The 14258-nt window shown below is 53.3% G+C and overlaps 2 long non-coding RNA genes across 2 annotated transcripts; both read right to left on the bottom strand.

Annotated features, from left to right (window-relative positions):
* Positions 1-23: 23 nt before the first annotated feature.
* LOC125134171 (uncharacterized) lies at positions 24-5827 on the bottom strand. The gene is made up of 3 exons (XR_007136574.1): positions 5634-5827; positions 5218-5307; positions 24-1098 (listed from the first exon to the last, which is right to left on the bottom strand). It is a non-coding gene; the product is annotated as an uncharacterized LOC125134171 (long non-coding RNA).
* Positions 5828-8250: 2423 nt separating this feature from the next.
* LOC125134170 (uncharacterized) lies at positions 8251-13875 on the bottom strand. Its single transcript, XR_007136573.1, has 3 exons — positions 13770-13875; positions 10879-10929; positions 8251-8810 (listed from the first exon to the last, which is right to left on the bottom strand). It is a non-coding gene; the product is annotated as an uncharacterized LOC125134170 (long non-coding RNA).
* Positions 13876-14258: the final 383 nt, after the last annotated feature.

Genomic DNA, 14258 nt, shown 5'->3' with positions numbered 1-14258 from the left:
CACCTGTACTTGACACCTGCAGAACCCAACGTGCCCCTATTTCTTCTCCCTCTTGCTCAGCTCCCTGCTTCTCAATTTTGTTTGCTGGCCCATCCCCCCATCTGGCCATGCCCAGGCCTCCTCTCCTCCTCTCACACTTGCTCCCTCCACAATCTCACATAGCACCGTGGGGTCAATGACTCACAGATGCAAAGCTCCCCTACTTGATGCTTCCCGCCCCACCTGCTACAGGTCTGGCCCACGTGATGCTTCCGCTGGGGATGCCTCCGAAGCTTCCCCAGACTCAACCTATCCTGACTCAGACTCATGATCCTGCCCCCGCCCCCAAACCTGGCCTCCTCCCAGTGTTCCCATCTTGCTCTGCCACTCAGCCGTGCAAGCGAGACCCTGGCACGGCTGGGGGAACCCCTTCTCCTTGCCCCTCTTTCTCCATCTCCCATCTCCACCCTTCACCAGGGGCTGTCCAGTTGCTCCTCACACCCACCCACGGGTCTCATCGGATCGCTCACCTGGCTGCTTGCAGCACGACACTTCCGGTCTCGTGTCAATCTCGACCTCACAATTTATTGTCCTGGTGCCAGCAAGAGGGATCTTTGCAAAAGAGCATAGAACTGCTTGCTTAATCCTTGCCAAGTTGTCCCTTTGCTCTAAGAGAAGAGAAAGAACACCATCCTCGCCAGCGTCTGAGCAAAGATGACATGTGCGGACTGGCCCCCTCTCCTCCAACCCTATTTCCGTGCTTCCCCCCATGCTCTGCTGCGGGGTGTGCTCCTTGGGAAGCCCCCTCTAAAGTGGAGATTATTGCAGGAGGTCTGAGGCAAGCGTGCTGGGCATCCAGGCCACCATATTGGCGCTTGGACGAGGGGTGCAAACTTGGACGAGGCGCCTCTCTTCCCCGAGGCATTCTCTGATGGGAGCTGATGGCTACAGGCTTTCTGCGGGCAACACTCCCAGAAGCTGGGGGAATAAGTGCTTTCTTACAGAAGGGGGATCTGGTGGTGCAGGAACTATCTGGCACAACCATCCCTGCCATGACTGGGCTCCATTTTTTCATAGATGTCCAGGGAGCCATTCCTCCGGGATTCTGGCGTGCCCCTCCTGGGGGGATATAGAAGAGGAAGGCAAGTGGGATTAATTACAGCCCCCACTGCTGCAGCAGGTCTTGAGGCTACAATGGATACTTACTTGCCTTCCTTTTCTTAATTAAATTTTTTTTTTTTTTTTTTTTGCTTTTTAGGACTGCACCAGTGGCATGTGGAGGTTCCCAAGCTAGGGGTCGAATCAGAGCTACAGCTGCTGGCCTGTACCACAGCAACACAGGATCTGAGCCACGTCTGGGACCTACACCACAGCTCACGGCAACGCCGGATCCTTAACCCACTGAACAAGGCCAGGGATCAAACTTCATTGTTCCCAGCCAGATTCGTTTCCGCTGCGCCATGACGGGAACTCCTGGCTTCCTTTTTGATTCTGGATTTCCCCCACCCTCAGCTAGTGACTGTTCTGGTCTCAGGGGTTTACCTGGTAAAGTAACCAGGCCCTCATTCCTGAGGGGCCTGCAACTGGCCATCATGACCTTCTCAGAGTTCTTGCACTTGCCCGCTTACTGTCCAAGTTGGGCTGGGGAATACCAACCAGCAAATGAATTCACCAGGCACCAAATCTATTTCTCCATGCTCCCACTGTGTAACCAAAACGCTACCTCTTTCTGGTGACCAGGGTCTGTTACCCCTGCCAAGATGGGGACTCTTCTTGCTTGCTGGCCCCTCGGCTCGGGCGGCGTCTCTAGCCATAATTCATGGAACCCTTGCTGTGTTCCTTGACAGAAGCCTTCTTCATGGCGCTAGGCTCTAAACCCAGGGTTGCGGGAAGCATGAATTCCCCAAGTGGGTGGCTAGGAGTGATGGTAAGCAGGACGCTCTTACTTCCACTTCTGGCCTCCCAGACTCCTCTTACCTATGACACAGTGTATCCGTTTCCAATTGCTGCTATAACAAACTACCCCAAACTTGGCGAGTTAGAACATCCTCAATTTATTACCTATTCTAGTGCAGGAGGTCAGAAGTCTGAAATGGATCTCACTGGGTTAAAAGTCCCCTTGTGGCTCAGTGGGTTACGAATGCAACTAGTATCCACAAGGATTCGGGTTCAAATCCTGGCCTCACTCAGTGGGTTAAGGATCCGGTGTTGCTGTGAGCTGTGGTGTAGGGTGCAGACATGGCTCAGATCCTGCTCTGCTGTGGCTGTGGCATAGGCTGGCAGCTGTAGCTCCAATTTGACCCCTCGCCTGGGAACTTCCATATGCTGCAGGTGCAGCCCTCAAAAGCAAAAACAAAAATAAAAACACGCACCAGGAGTTCCCGTTGTGACTCAGTGGTTAACGAATCCGACTAGGAACCATGAGATGGCAGGTTCGATCCCTGGCCTTGCTCAGTGGGTTGAGGATCGGGTGTTGCCGAGAGCTATGGTACAGGTTGCAGACGCAGCTCAGATCCCACATTGCTGTGGCTGGGGTGTAGGCCGGCTGCTACAGCTCTGATTGGACCCCTAGCCTGGGAAACCATATGCTGTGGGAGCGGCCCAAGAAAAGGCAAAAAGACAAAACAAAACAAACAAACCACGAACCAAAAACCAAACACACAAACAGGGAACCCCCCCAAGGCCTGCATTCCTTGTGGAGGTTCTAGGAAAGAATCCATCTCTGCCTTTTTCAGTCCCTGGAGCCTGGCTCCTTCCTAGTCTCATGGCTCCTGCCATTGCCAAGCCAGCAATGACTGGTTGAGGCTTTCTCACACGCCATCACTCTGACACTCTCTTGCTTCCCTGTCACTAGAAAGACATTGTCCCCACCCAGATAATTGAAGATAATCTCCCCACCTCAAGACCCTGTCTTAATGACACCTGCAAAGTCCCTTTTGCCAAGGAAAAGGAACATGGTCACAGGTTCTAGAATCAGGACATGGACATCTTTGGGGGGAGGGGTTGTTATTCTGCCAACCACACAGGTAGACCCGTGTCAACCTAAGTTGATTTAAAGTGTACCCTTTGCTCTGGAGAATGGCACCCCATCTTTGCAAAATATTATCTCTGAACTAGCACTTTAGCTGTGCTTGTAACAGGCTCCTCCATTGCTTTGTCAGACTGGCAGATTCAGGATGATATGGGAAGTGACATGACCACTGCATTTTTAAAACTTTATTTTTAAATTTTATTTTATTTTTTGGCTGTGCCTATGGCATGCAGAAGTTCCAAGCCCAGGAACCAGAGCCATGGCAGTGACAACGCCAGATCTCAACCTGCTAAGCCACCAGGTAACTCTGATCAGGGTATCTTATGGTCATGTGCCAACCCTCACACCTCCATTCACTGACACAGGTTTTGTGGGACCCTGTGTGGGTGTATCAAATATTCTGGAAGCCCTTGGAGAGTTGTCTGGCTTAGCTTGTGGGCAGAAAAAGCAAATTTGTATCCAGAATATGTGTTTACTCCTCACATAATGAATCATTGCTCTTTTCTCTCTCTCTCTTTTTTTTTTTTTTTTTTTTAGGGCTGCACCCATGGCATATGACGGTTCTCAGGCTAGGGGTCGAATCAGAGCTATAGCTGCCAGCCTACACCACAGCCAACAGCAACATGGAATCCGAGCTTTATCTGCATCCTATACCACAGCTCACGACGATGCCATATCCTTAACCCACTGAGCAAGGCCAGGGATCGAGCATACACCCTCATGGACAGTATGTCAGGTTCTTAACTTGCTGAGCCACAGTGGGAACTCCTAGTGGCCATTTCTTTTCCCTGGCTAGGGGTCGAATCAGAGCTGCACCTGCTGGCCTATACCTCAGCCATAGCAATGCTGGATCCAAGACATGTCTGCGACCTACACCACCGCTCACAGCAACACCATATCCTTAACTCACTGTACAAGGCCAGGGATTGAACCCACAACCTCGTGGATCCTAGTCGGGTTTGTTACCACTGAGCCATGATGGGAACTCCTGGTCCTTTTTTCTGATAGGGATGGAAAGTAATACATTTGCCAGCTCAGTTGCCAAATACCATGTACTGAGGCCATGAAAATTTGCGCTGTAATTTTGACTACTACTGGGCTGGGTTTGCCCTATCATCCTCTAGGACCTGTCTTGTTTCTGCAGGGGCCAAAACTGGTCAGTTCAATTGAGCTATAATGAGGACTACTACCCTTAGCTTTTGTGTGTGTCTTTTTTTTTTTTTTAGGCCACATCCACGGCATACAGAAGTTCCTAGGCTAGGGGTCAAATGGGAGCTCTAGCCTCCAGCCTACACCACAGCCACAGCAATGCCAGATCCGAACCACGTCTGCGACCTATACCACAGCTCATGGCAACGCTGGATCCTTAACCCACTGAGCGAGGCCAGGGATTGAACCTGCATCCTCATGGATACTAGTCAGATTCGCTTCCGCTGAGCCATGATGGGAACTCCCTCCTTTAGCTTTTAAAAGGTAGCTCCAGGAGTTCCTGCCACAGCACAGTGGGTTAAGGATATGGGGTTGCCGCGGCTGTGCCATAGGTTGCAGCTGTGGCTGGAATTTCAATCCTCGGCCCTGGAACACCAATATGCTGCAGGTGCGGACAATATAAATAAATACATACATACACACCAAAAGCAGCTCCAGTATCTGCTAGCACGTTATCCCTCCCCCAGTTTGGATAAGATATTGTGGGTTTTTTTGTTTTGATGTTTTTTTCAGCCAAGCCCACATGTGGGAGTTCCCAGGCCAGGAAGCACGCTGGCCACAGCAGCCACAACACTGGATCCCAAACTGCTGAGCCACCAAGGAACTCCAAGACATATATATATATATATATATATATATATATATATATATTTAGTTTTCTGTTTTGGAAGGGGGCAGAAGGCAATTTCAGAGGCTTTCTTACCCTCCAGGCCAAGGAGTCAAAGTAGGAGTTGTGACCACGACTAAGTATCTAATTACACTTTGGGGAGGGGGAAAAGGTGGACTGGGGGAATCTATGGATCCAGTGGGTCTGATGTGAGCCAGACCTGGACCAGCCTTCAACCAGTTACCTGGCATGTCTGCCCCCCTCTAAGGGAGGGCCCCCATGGTGCACCAGAGCTCAGTCTATGGTTACCAAGTCGGACCAAGTCCTCGATGGGCTTGAGCCGCTCTTTCCCCAATGTTACCTTTTGGAGAAGGGCTAGGGGACTGCTTACCAGATAGACTTGCTTTGCTGTTACAGGCTTCTCCCCGGGGGCTTGATTTCTCCCTTAGTCACTGGGTTCCTGGTCTGAAAACAGACGCTCCTGCAGAAACCGGGCAAGGAAGCACGGCATTTTTTTTGGGTTGGGACGATTGCCCTCAGGCTTCCGATTATCCCTTCTTGATTTCTTTGATTGTCCAGAACATCTGTTGGATGCCCATCTCCCTTGCCCCCAGGGATTACCTTGTCCTCCAAGACGCGCTGTAGGCCAGGCCACTTGGGGCCACCCTGACCTGACCGACCGCTCATGCTAATAATGGCATCCACCTCCCTTTGGACGGGTAACTATCACCACCTGCCCTCCATGGTTTGGGGTTCTCTTGCCCTCGCTGCTGTTAGGGACCCTGGTGCCCTGACAGACCCTCCTACCTGCAACTGGACCCACGGGCGGTCTGTCGCCCGCCGTCTCGGCGACGCATGCGCACTCTCAGCGCTCGGTCCCTACCGGAACAGAGGCCTCCACCGGCTTCCGGTTTCCTCTGCCTGGGGGCTTTAGGACGGTCAGCCCAGCACGCCCACTTCACAGAGTCCTTTAATTCCTCTTTCCACCACCCTACTCCAAAATGCTGGCATTTCTACAAGTCTGAGCCATCCTAGAAGCTTTTTGGCACCGTCTCCTGTGGTCCTTGCTGGGATGTTGACTCTTGCATCCTGGGAGGAACGTGCTCTCACATTAAGTTCATCAATCATTCCAACCTGATGCATCTCTCACCAGGCTCCCCCACCAGACCCCAGTCCACCTGTGCTCTCCTGACTCCTGCCAGTACCTGTGGGCTAGAGTCCCTTCCCTTCCTTATCAAGCCCAGTCCTGGTGTGACCTGACTCCTCATGATAGGTCTAGTGGCTGGAGGGGAAGGTGGGGGCAGATCCTGAGGAGCTGCATAATGTCTCCGGCAGCAGAAACCTCCGCATTTCTTCTAGGAATAGGGTCTTATTAACCTTTATTAGGGAAGAATGGGCTGCTTCTGTAGGCTCAGAGGGTTCAAGGCAATCTAGGGATTTCAGCTGTGGCATGTATTGACTCAGAGGTCCCGTCTGAAATGTCAGGACATGCTCTCCCAGAGCATGGCCTTGGTCCCGAGCCACCTAGGTTGAGTTAAACCTTTGGAAGGAACTTGGCTGCTCTGAGCTCCTCCACTTTGTCTGCTCTCTTTCTGCAGGACTCAGGAATCTCCTTGTGTGCCACAACAGGCCCTCCGGCTTTCACACTTAGCCCTTGATTGCTCTCAGCCTTTGGTTATCTTTTTTTTCTTTTTAGGGCTGCACCTGCAGCATATGGAAGTTCCCGGGCTAGGGGTCGAAACAGAGCTGCAGCTGCTGACCCAACAGCCACAGCAATGCTATATCCTTAACCCACTGAGCAGGGCCAGGGATCGAACCCTCATCCTGATGGATACTAGTCGGGTTCTTAACCTGATGAGCCACAATGGGAACTCCTGGTTATCATTTTTCTAAGTGTTAGTCAAATTTAGCAATAACCACCTAGTTTCATCCACCAATTTGGCCTTTCCCTGATATTTCTCAGGTGTCATTGTGCTTCCTTCTACAAGTAAACCATCCTAATTCACCAAATGTGAAAGTTTTAACAATTGCATTATTACCTTATAACTGGAGCACCCCACCTACCACTGTTGCCAAGCAGGTGAGGTGGGTGAATCGCCCCAAGAATCCCACCACAGCATCTGTTCTCTCAGACGACTCAGCTCTCGGTGGAGCTGTAGGTGGGGTCTCTGGGAAGCAGAACTCACCAGCATGCAAGAGGTTAATTAAGGAGCATTCCTGGGATGGGATCAGCACTTGCAGGATGAAGGGGAAGAAGGTAGGATTAGATGGAGGGAGAAGCTGGGCTCCGATGCTGGGTCAGTTTCCCGTTGCTTTTTTTTTTTTTTCCTTTTCTAAGGCCGCTTCCTGCAGCATATGGAGGTTCCCAGTCTAGGGGTCGAATTGGAGCTACAGCCGCTGGCCTACGCCAGAGCCACAGCAACGCCAGACCCAAGCTGCGTCTGTGAACTACACCAGAGCTCACGGCAATGCCGGATCCTTAACCCACTAAGCAAGGCCAGGGATCGAAACTGCAACCTCATGGTTCCTAGTCAGATTCGTTTCCACTGTGCCACGATGGGATCTCCCAAATTTGTTATCTTTACAGTTCTGGAGTTCAGAAGTTTAAAATGGGTCCGTAGGGACAAAATGAAGAAAAGAATGTACATTTATATATGTATGTATATATAGCTGGGTCACTTTGCTGTACAGCAAAAATCTGACACAACATTGTAAATCAATGATAATAAAATTTTATTTAAAAAAAGAAGCAGGAGTTCCCGTCGTGGCGCAGTGGTTAACGAACCCGACTAGGAACCATGAGGTTGCGGGTTCGGTCCCTGAGCTTGCTCAGTGGGTTAACGATCTGGCGTTGCTGTGAGCTGTGGTGTAGGTTTCAGACGCGGCTCGGATCCCGCGTTGCTGTGGCTCTGGCGTAGGCTGGTGGCTACAGCTCCAATTTGACCTGGGAACCTCCATATGCCGTGGGAAGCAGCCCAAAGAAATAGCAAAAAGACAAAAAAAAGCAAAATAAAAGTAAAAAATTAGGAGTTCCCACTGAACTTCACTCCTGAAGGGGGTCTGGGTGGCTCCACATAGCACCACCCCCAGCAATCTTCATCCATGCATCACCCGGCCACACCATCTTTCTCCCTAGGACATTTGCACGTGCTCTTTCCTTCCTCTCCCACTTGATGGTGGTTGAACCGTCACTTCCTCCAGGAAGCCTTCCCTGACTTTTTTTGGTCTTTTTCAGGGCCGCTTCCTGTGGCATATGGATGTTCCCAGGCTAGGGGTCCAATCAGAGCTACAGCCGCCGGCCTATACCACAGCCACAGCAACGCCAGATCCGAGCCGCATCTGCAACCTACACCCCAGCTCACGGCAACTCTGGATCCTTAACCCACTGAGCAACGCCAGGGATTGAACCCGCAACCTCATGGTTCCCGGTCGGATTCGTTAACCACTGAGCCACAATGAGAACTCTTGACTGCCCTGACTTCTCTGAGTCGTCTCCACCATAGCCCTCTGGAGGGCTACACCTCCGGCATTGCCGATTCCTCAGTCAAACTCCCCAGGCAGACCAAGCTCTGCAAGGCCAGGATGGGGTTTGTGTTCATGCACTATTGTGTCCCCTTCGCCGAGCATAGCGGGCCTCATGTAACAAGGACTCAGAAGGAATTTGTTGAATAAATAAATGAGAGGACCTGCACGTTCTTCATGAAGTGGGTACATTGTAGTTGGCAGCGTGAGTGGGCAGAATCACATCTTGTCCATCCAGTTCCCTGCTGATGACCATTTAGGCTGTTTCCAGTCCTTTGATAGTTCACATAAGGCTGCAATGGACATTTTCCACGCGTGTCTGGAGTGTCTGCAGGACGGACTGCCAGCAATAGAACCGCTGGGCCATCTGAGTGTCCCTGAGGCTGGGATTGGGAGTTAAAGGGCCAGTCCCTCCTCCCCTGGGCAGCAGGGCTGATGGCGAGTCCCCTGCCTGAGTTCCTGCTGTGGGCACAGAAAGAGCAGGGGAAGTGAGTCTGCAATGGGGCAGAGAAGCAGGAAACAGTTTAGTGCAGCACTAAGCCAGAGAGAGAGAGAGAGAGAGAGTTGGGGGTCTCGGTGGCATTCAGGGTTTCAGGCCCTGGGCTCCTGCAGTCCCACTGTGTGTGTGTCCCCATCTTGCTAGACCCCTCATAAGGTCCTCCTTCACCTGAAATTGGTGCCACCTGGTTTCTTATACTTGTGACCCAAAGTTCCCAGCTGATATAAATTCCAATTCTTGTCATTGTCTGAATATGTGGCTTAAAAATTTTTTTTTCCCTTTTTGCTGTGCTTGCAGCATGTGGAAATTCCTGGGCCAGGGATTGAAACTTTGCCACAGCAGCGACCCAAGCGGCTGCAGGGACGCTGAATCTTTAACCCACTGTACCACAAGGAAACTCCATAATTTTTTTTTTTTCTGTTTTTCTAGGCATGTGGAGGTTCCCAGGCTAGGGGTCCAATCAGGGCTGTAGCCACTGGCCTACACCACAGCCACAGCAACGCCAGATCCAGCTGTGTCTGCAAACTACACCATAGCTCACAGCAACACTGGATCGTTAACTTGCTGAGCAAGGCCAGGGATCGAACCCACAACCTCATGGTTTCTAGTTGGATTTGCTTCCGCTGCACCAAAACAGGAATTCCAAAATTTTGTATTGAAGTATAGTTGATTGAATATGTGGCTGTGACATTCCTTCCTTGGGAATTGAGTGTGTGTGTGTGTATGTATGATCTGTGATAAACTTTTGCATATACCTCAGAGGTCTCTGAAAAGCCCATACCTTCTCTGCAGGTCACAATGTTATATTTATGCTGACCCTGAGCATATCAGCGCTTTCTCAGCTGTGGCTCTGGGCCGGGCTGGGGCCTGGCTCTGGTCGGGGGGGCGGGCGGGGGGGGGGGGAGAGGGCGACACGGATAAATCCGTGGAGCAGCTCAGACATTGGGCCAAGTGCTGTGGGCAGGGCCTGTGATGTCCGTGGACCCAGAAGGGTGGGCTGGGGGGTGCTGGGGTTCGGGGCTGAGGGTTTGTGGTGGGGGCTGTCAGCAGCCTGGTCCAGGAGACCCTTCTGTGTCCCCTGCCCCTCCCAGCATTGCTGCAGGAGCAGCAGAAGCTCCAGCGATGCATCTGAGTTGCCAAGGGCCATGCAGGGGATCTCCAGCCTCGCCGTCATCCCACATGCTGGGCCCTGGTCACAGGTGGGGCACACAGTTGCCTCCACAGTGCCTGGGAAGTGAGACCACTTGGGAAACAGGGAGTTGATGCATACTGAGGACTCTCACCTCATTAATTATTTTTTTGGCCACACCCACAGCATACAGAAGTTTCCGAGCAAAGGAGTGAACCTGTGCCACAGCAGTGACAATGCTAGGTCCTTAACTACTAAGCCACCAGGGAACTCAGTCTTTTTTGACCTGGAAAAGCAATGATCGAGTCTCCCAGTCTCCAAGCCCTTCAGCGGCTTCCCATTGTTTCCGGCACAAAAATCCAATCTCCTCAACACGGGGGTGAGAGGTTCTGCCCTCCCCACCCCTCGCACGTGCTCTGCTCCGCCTGAGGGGTGATTCTCTCAATTCCTGTCCTTGGAGCCAGCCAGCCTTCAGGCTCTGGAGGGCCTGTGGTCACTGAGCCCCCCAGGTCAGGGCCCTCGGCCACACCCTGGGCCTCATGCATCTCAGCTCACTCGGCACCCTGGCTGCAATTCCACGGAGAGCCCAACCCCTGACAAATGATGGTGCGCCTTGTCCCTGTGCCATTAATTCTCCTGTGACATGAGGCACCTCCCCCGGGGGAGGGGGGTGATGGTGAGGGGCTGGGGGACCCATTGCACCCGCTCGGCCTGCCAGGACTTTGCCTGTGGGAGGTGATGATGGCATTTCCCCAGTGAAATGCCACGCGGAGATGAATGACCCCGAGCTGTGGGCTCTGGGTGCGCAAGGCCTGGGCAGAGCTGGGCTGGGCCGAGGGGGGCCTGGACCCCCCACCTGGTCCCACTCCCCTCTACAAGGAGCAGGGCTGCAGGCTCCTCACCTTCACCCAGGTTCCCAGGATCTCCCAGAAATGGTTGCCTCAGCTTCATGCCTGAAACCTCAAACACAAATAATTTTCAATTTGCCTGGGAGTTTCAATCGCACAATCCAATGTTAAATAATAGATTAGACGCCTCGGGGAAAGAAACAGGATTTAAGCAGAAGAAATAAATAAAAGGCAAAGTAAAATTCAGCATATCGGCTGGCAGAGTAAGAATGCTGCCTTCCCTCCTTGCCTACCTTTGCTGCCCCAGCCTGTCCCGCCTAGCGGGTCTTTGTCCCTGCATCGGCTACAACAATGTCCCGCCTCACACCTGGGTCTCCCTGCAAGCAGATGGCAGGTGTCAGCCGCTCTGAGCTCAGCCCTGGCTGGTGCTGCCTCCACCCCTCCCTCCCACCTCACTCCCAGGCTTTGCACCCCAAAGAGAGGCCCGACTTGCAGCCCAGGCAACTGCCACCTCGCTCGCAGTCAGGCTGACCTGGACAGTCACAGGGCCACAGCCAGGCAGACACAGAGGGTCCCAAGGGAAGGGCAGGTGAGCAGGCAGGTGACTTGCATGATGTAATGGGGTTGGTGCAGAGTGGGGTGTGGGGTGATGGCATCTCTGGACCCAAGAGGAGGCTGAAGAAGGGATGTCTATGAGACACGACTTATCCCAGAGAGCTGAGGTTGCCTCTGTCCAGTGACCGTTCCTTCTGCCCTCCCAGTCTGTCCTTGTCACCCCAGGAAGCCACACCAGCTCCACAGCCACAGATTCCCAACTCCCACCTTACTTCCTCCAAAGACCCTCCCGCCTTCCCTCCATCCATCAGCCCTTCCTGGCCTATGCCTCTCCTTGTCTGGCCCAGATCCCTTGGGCTACTATTCGTCTGTCCCCTCCCCTCCTTCCACCCCCATGCCTGGGAAGAGCCCAGCTCTGACCTCTGACCTTCTCTGGGCTGCATGAAAAGCAGACAGCACACTGGGGGCAGGGGGCAAATGTCGGGGTTTGAATCTTAAAACATCCTCTTGAAACATAGCTGTATGAGCTTGGGTGAATTACTTAACCTCTCTGTGCATGTTACCTCTTCTGTAAAATAGGGGAGGATAATGAGTGCATCTACCTTACAGGGTTGTGGTGAGGACAATATAAGCTAATGTATATGAAATGCTAAGAGCAGTCTCTGGTGTAGCAGTAAAATGAATTCTTTTTTTCTTTTTTGCTTTTTAGGGCTGCATCTGCGGCATATGGAGGTTCCCAGGCTAGGGGTCCAATCAGAGCCACGGCCACAGCAATGCAGGATCCAAGGCACGTCTGCAACCTATACCACAGCTCCTGGCAGCACAGGATCCTTAACCCACTGAGCAAGGCCATGGATCAAACCCGCAACCTCATGGTTCCTAGTCAGATTCGTCTCTGCTGCACTGCAACAGGAACTCCTAAAACTGTAATTCTTAATATTGCTCCAGAGGTTTAGGAGGGCCAGAAAAGTGGCTTGAGTTAAGATGAAGGCAGTTGACAGGGAGAGAAGTACATGGATTCAGGATACACTTAGGGGACAGAGACAATAAGTCCAGGGCAGATCTGGGGAGGGAGGGCAGAGGTGGGAGAGAAGGGAGGCTTGGCTGGGACATGAGACGTGAGGTGCCCTGTGAGGTGCCCACAGAGGCGTGGGGTGGGGTCTGAGGTCAGGGCTGGAGTCGTGGACCAGGGAGTCAGCGGCACAGCAGTGTGAAGCTGGCTGAGCTGGTCCAGGGGCCTTAGATGGAGAGGCGTCCGTCAGAGGGTGGGCTAGCAGGAGACAAGGAAGCAAGCCATTTGTGGGTGGGGGGACTGGGAGGTAGATGGGTGGGTTCAAGAGTAAAAGGCTGGTGCAGGCAAGAGGCAGCGGGCCAAATTTTGCTGGGAAGGAGGGGACAGAAATGGGGCGAGGGCTGGAGCGGGTGTGGGGCTAAGGCTTTTTCGGTGTTGAAGACGAGGCACTGATGAAGCCTGATGAGCCAGCAGAGAGAGGACAATGTCTCTGAGGAAGAGACCAAGGGCCAGGATGGAAGAGGGACTGGGGGGCTGATGCTGGGAGGGCAGGAGGAGCGGAGGAACCAGGATGTGCACGGGGCGCATCCATGGGATGTGAGACAGGGAGGCCCTTTCTGTCCTCCCTTTATCCTTTCACTGGGGTGAGAAGCACCATGCACGTCGGCTGTGCACGTATCTCTGTGCGTCTGTGTAAGCGTGTGGCTGTGCATCTCTGTGTCTATACACACCTGAGTCTCTGTGCGTGCTTATATGTGTATATGCTGTGTGTTTGTGTGTGTGTTTGTATCTTCGTCTTTGGGTCTGGATGTGTATGTATTCCTGAGAATGGGCAAGTGTGTGTCTGTGTGTAGGCATGTCTACCTACGTCTGTGCCCATGTGCATGTGCGGGTATGTGTTGTGGCTGAGGTCCCAGAAGGCCTGTGTCACCCTGATGGAGCGTGGAGGACAAATGCCGGCAGGTTGTGGGCGGCCCTGAGAGGTGTGTGAGACGTTTGTGTAAGGAAAGCTCAGTGAGTCCTCTCCTCCTGCAGCAGAGGGGTGGGCTAGAGGAGGTCGGGTTTGCCGGAGGCGGGAGACAGAAGGAGCAATGGCCAGGGTCGTAAGGTGGTTCAGGATGCACCCCAAAACTAACCTTGCCAAAGAGGGGAGAGCAGTCATCAGGGGTGAAGGCAGCCAGCTCCCACCCCCAGCCCCCCGCCCAATACCTGGCTCTTCCTCACTCTGTGTCCTTTGAGCTGACCACGCGTGCTTTCCAGGGCTTCCGGGAACCATCTGGCTCCGTTAGGCCCATGAAGGGTAACAGGCACTGGGGATGTTTGGGGGTTTGGTGTTAGGGCAGGTGTATCCTCTGCAGCTGGTGGGCTTGAAACTGACCTCCAGGATCCGTCCAGAGTCAGAGCTGGAGAGGCAGGTCCCCGTAACCCCATGGCTACGAGGGACAGAGGGCCAAAGACCGACCAATGCAGTCTCCGTGGGTCTGGTGGATGCTCCGCCCCGGATGGGCGGCACACAATCAGAGTATTGCTGCCACCTTGTGGGTCAGCCGGGGAAGCGCAGGCCGCTGCTTGGGGCGGGGACTTAGCGCCCTCTAGTGGCCAAATACTGTCTCTGCCATTGGAAACGCGCCTTCCCGCTCTCCCTCCTTCTCCCCGTCTACGGTCCTCCTGTGCTGGGAGGGAGCAGGGCCGGGGTGGGGGTGGGGGCACAAAAGGGGGTCCAAGCCCGACTGCACCGATGGGATTCCAGCTCTAGGTCGTGCGGCTGTACAGCGCTGGGCAGGCCTCTCTGTGCCTCAGTCTCCTCACCTGCAAAATAGGGCGAGGCGAGGTCTGGGCTGCAGCGAGAGGCCATCAGGGCACTGGC

This window comes from Phacochoerus africanus, chromosome 8 (assembly GCF_016906955.1).
Source record: "Phacochoerus africanus isolate WHEZ1 chromosome 8, ROS_Pafr_v1, whole genome shotgun sequence".
Lineage (NCBI taxonomy): Eukaryota > Metazoa > Chordata > Mammalia > Artiodactyla > Suidae > Phacochoerus > Phacochoerus africanus.
The sequence above is the reverse complement of the archived record's forward strand: the minus strand, read 5'-3'. Positions and strand labels throughout refer to the sequence as shown.